Genomic DNA, 4,647 nt, shown 5'->3' with positions numbered 1-4,647 from the left:
TCAGAATATACTTTTCACAAATGCACATTGTAATTTTATAATTAATAATAATATATTAATGTGAGAAATCTTTACCTAAAAGTAGGGAATGCGAAATATAATCATAGGTGATTGTAAAATAATAGGTTTTTTAAAAGGTATTTATAAGTGATATTAAGATTATATGTATATATATATATATATATATATATATACAGTATGTTGAATATTAGGGAATTCACATGACAAGTAATTGATTGCATTAAAAAACCTTAAAGGGTGTTAATTAACTATGCTATCTTACAATATAATAAATTTCAGCAATAAATTAGTGGATTTTTATGATTATTTAAATAAATATAATGTGTCTACTTTAACAACTAATTAAGGGCTAAAAAGTTATTGAGGTTGCAAATCGTGATATACCGTATTTTATACTAATTGTGGTAATACATAACAAATAGCCCTCATTAGAAGTAATTAGTGATGATATACAATAATTAGACTCATATACAAACAATCATAGGGATCTCAAATAGAATCAGAACCAATAGAAACTCATGTGGCAAAAGGGAATTCAAATGAACCAATCAGGACTTGACTGGGAGGATAAATGAGGACTAAGATGGACACTCGGGTTGAACTGCCTTGATAAAGCAGCCAGGCGAAACGCTCATCTGCATTTCTATACAGTCTACACTGGTTACACCTAAAACTATATTGAGATGACCGGGCTTATGATATAAAGATTTATCAGCTTGCAGCACTGCGATAGTGAGGTTACTATCCCTATACTTGTGGTCAATATTGTCATGATCACGGACATGAGACTTGAATATTGTTTAATATTTGAAGTGCTAATTACACAGAACGAGCAGATCTGACATCCACTGTGTGTATCATTAAATTGACACTCGGAAAGAGAAGGCTGTTACTGCTGTAACCTTCTTAAGATGGATGACTATTAAACTATATGTCAGGATTCACTGAGAGAATAATGTGTGAAATACAATAGACAGTTGAAACGTAACCTCTTTGATGAGGATAATACTGTCATCAGTAAAAATATAATAAGGTATATTCCCCTAATACAAGTGGGAAATACAAAGAGACAGTTGGCCTATAACACACAGAGAACATCAGTAAACTGCTACTAAACAGAAAGATACAATATGTTATTGACGTGACAAATTTATGAGTGTTTATTGTGACCTGATACATTTGAATATAGTTACACAAGAATGTGATATTCCAGTAGCTGAAAACACCTCACAGTAATAGATATTGCTAATATGGGGCAATGTATATAGATTGTTAAATCTCCTATGCATAGCACACTATAAGACTGAGGGGACAAAACGAATAATACTCTAAACCTAGTCCCAAAGATATATATATATATATATATATATATATATTTATTTATTTATTTAACCAGTGGAGATAACTACGAATTTTAAACACTGTTTCCTATTTTTTCTTTATGCACAGATCTACCTAGATTCTAGACCTTGAATAAATAACAGCACTAGTGAGAGGTTTGGAGCGACAGGATTGTGGGATTTAAGAAATTAACCCTATATCTAATAAATTATTTATAGATGCACATGGCTTGTTATAAAATCACATTTATTAGACACATTGGTAGCTCATCCTTTCTAAAATTAAGAAATAATGGCAAACACATACAAATAGACAATTGCTAGTTAAAAGGTAACTGGTGTTCAGTGTCCTGCTAAGTGCAGTTCCCACCCTTCAATGGAAATCACTATTGAGGTATAAAAAGGTAAGCAGAGATATTACCATTCCTGGTTGCTTAGCAAGGAGTCCTAGCAATAATGTATCCTTGTTGTAAGGGATAGTCCAGTGATGTTATTCCAGTGGGTAGGGAAACCAGTACCAGTAGGCCCAACGTGTTTCTATATGGAAGTAGCCCACACCTTCATCAGGAGCAAACATTTGCTGCAGATGGAGGTGTGGGCTACTTCCACATGGAAACACGTTGAGCCTACTGGTACTGGTTTCCCTACCCACTGGAATAACTTGAGGAAAGGATTGTTTGGAATATCTACAGATCCAGACCAGCTTCTCTCTGAATAGAGACATCACTGGACTATCCCTTACAACAAGGATACATTATTGCGAGGACTCCTTGCTAAACAGCCAGGAATGATAATATCTCTGCTTACCTAAAATCTGCTGGAAAATATACCGGGACATACCAATCCCTATTTTTATACCTCAATAGTGATTTCCATTGAAAGGTGGGAACTGCACTTAGCAGGACACTGAACACCAGTTACCTTTTTACTAGCAATTGTCTATTTGTATGTGTTTGCCATTATTTCTCAATTTTAGAAAGGATGAGCTACCAATGTGTCTAATAAATGTGATTTTATAACAAGCTATGCGTAGCTATAAATAATGTATTAGATATAGGGTTCATTTTTTAAACCTCACAATCCTGATGCTCCAAACCTCTCACTAGCACTGTTATTTATTCATTTGTCTCCCTTTGTATCCATCAAGGAGATGCACACCCTCCTTATAACAGCTGCTTTTTGACAAGTGCCAACCCCCTATCTTTTAGATCCTAGACATTGTTTTAAATATTTTGCCTTATCGGTAACCTATATAGTATGATTTTAAGATATAGCACTAAAGATAAGTGCATCTGAATAAAACACTTCATTTTTTCTCTATAATTTTGTTCAATGGTTCTCGATGTTACCAATGTTTGCGCTATCCTGTGTAGAGGTTGAGCATTAAGTAATGGGAGATAGGTGGCACTATTTATTGCTGGGCATCCTCATCCTTGTGCTGCTGATGCCATGTGTATGCATTGATTAGCATATACATGCAGCGGCCAAGTGTGTGCAATTTCTTACATGCATTCCTTGCTGAGTCAGGCCCTCTGTGACATGCCTATGTGTACGGTGTCATGAAAATAATCCTCCAACATTCTTTGCAAAATTACCCTATCAGATGGAGTTACGATAGCAGTGTCACTAATATTCAGCAATTCTTTTAGACCCGAACAGATGTCATAATATTTTGTTGACTACTCTGCATCACCACTGGGTCTTTTGGGAAAGATGAGTTTTTTTATTCCTGGCAGCTTCTGGAGAAACTGAAGAAGGAGATGTCGTCATGTCCTGTACTACTTAAGCTACCAACTTCCTCACCAGGAGCTCTTTACATCTCTTAAGATTTGGGTCAGTTGGAAAGAAAGACACGACATACGACTTAAACCTAGGATCAAGCACAATCTCCAAGATGTAGTGATACAATTTCAAGATATTGGCAACCCTTGAAACCTGGTGAAGCGAACAAAGGACTTGATCTACAAGTCTGACATACTTAGCAGAATCACTTTGTTTTTGTTTAATCTCCTCCTTCAATTTCTTTATCTGATTTTCCAAAAAGATTGATTAGATGAATCACCTGACTCAAGCTAGCAGTGTCTGAATTCACTTCGCAGGTGACTCATTTGAAGGGTATAAGCACCTTGTTCAAGATGAAAATGTCATGGCTTTTTGTATCGCTTAGGATGGCTTTTTGCTGTTCATCCATCCACTGAAGCATATAAAGGGTGGAATTCCACCTGGTTACCACATCCTTCTTCAGTTGGTGGCAGGGCAAATTCAACTGTTCTTGCAGCTTCAACAATCTCCTACATGCTGTGGCAGAATGGTGAAAATGTCCGGTAATTTTCCAGGCCACAGACAGCATCTCCTGCATGCCCCTATTTATTTAAAAAAAAAAAATCTGTGCCACCAAGTTGATTGTGTGAGGAAAACATGGGGCATGTTGGAATTCACCCAGCTGTAATACTCTCAAAATATTGATGGTGTTGTCAGAAATCACAAATCCTGAGAAGAGTCTAAGTGAAGTAAGCCATTTTGCTATGATATACCTTAGTTTATAGGTTTTAAGCGGTATGCCTCTTAGTGAAGCTGGTGATAAACAGAGTAACCTGTCTCAGAATGAGTAGACATTGTTTGTTAGATACTGTTGCTGCTGCTAAAGTCGAATCACACAACAAGTGGGCTGTCACAGTCATGTATTCTTTCGTTTGCTAACTACCGCTTGGTTAGGTGGACAGTGGACATATTTTGATTGTTGCAGCTCAATTCAAACTACATGGATTCACAGGGTTTATATATGCATGTGAACATCTTTACTAATGAACACAGCACATTCTATATACAGCTGAGTACAGCACAGCATACAGCAGTGTGCACCCCCTGTACAAATTGACTAAGAGCAGCACAGCTACTTGTGAGTCTGAACACAGCACAGCCTATATACAGCAGAGTATACCACAGCATACAGCAGTGTCCACTCCCTATACAGAATGACTAAGAACAGTACAGCCACTTGTGAGTTTGGACACAGCACAGCCTATATACAGCAGAGTACAGCGCAGCATACAGCTGCATGCAGCCCCTATACACATTACACATTGACTAAGAGCAGCACAGCCTTGTGAATGAGTGTAGACACAGCACAGCCTATTCAGCAGAGTACACCACAGCATACAGCAGCTTGCCTGAACTGGCACCATCCCATCCATGGCACCTTATATATAATCCAAATCCCATGAGAATCTGATGCCGTGAGGATGATGTTTGTCCTTGAAGTGGAATCCGAGTCAGATGGAAAGAC

This window comes from Taudactylus pleione, unplaced genomic scaffold (assembly GCF_031769625.1).
Source record: "Taudactylus pleione unplaced genomic scaffold, aTauple2 ptg000318l, whole genome shotgun sequence".
NCBI lineage: Eukaryota > Metazoa > Chordata > Amphibia > Anura > Myobatrachidae > Taudactylus > Taudactylus pleione.
The sequence above is the reverse complement of the archived record's forward strand: the minus strand, read 5'-3'. Positions refer to the sequence as shown.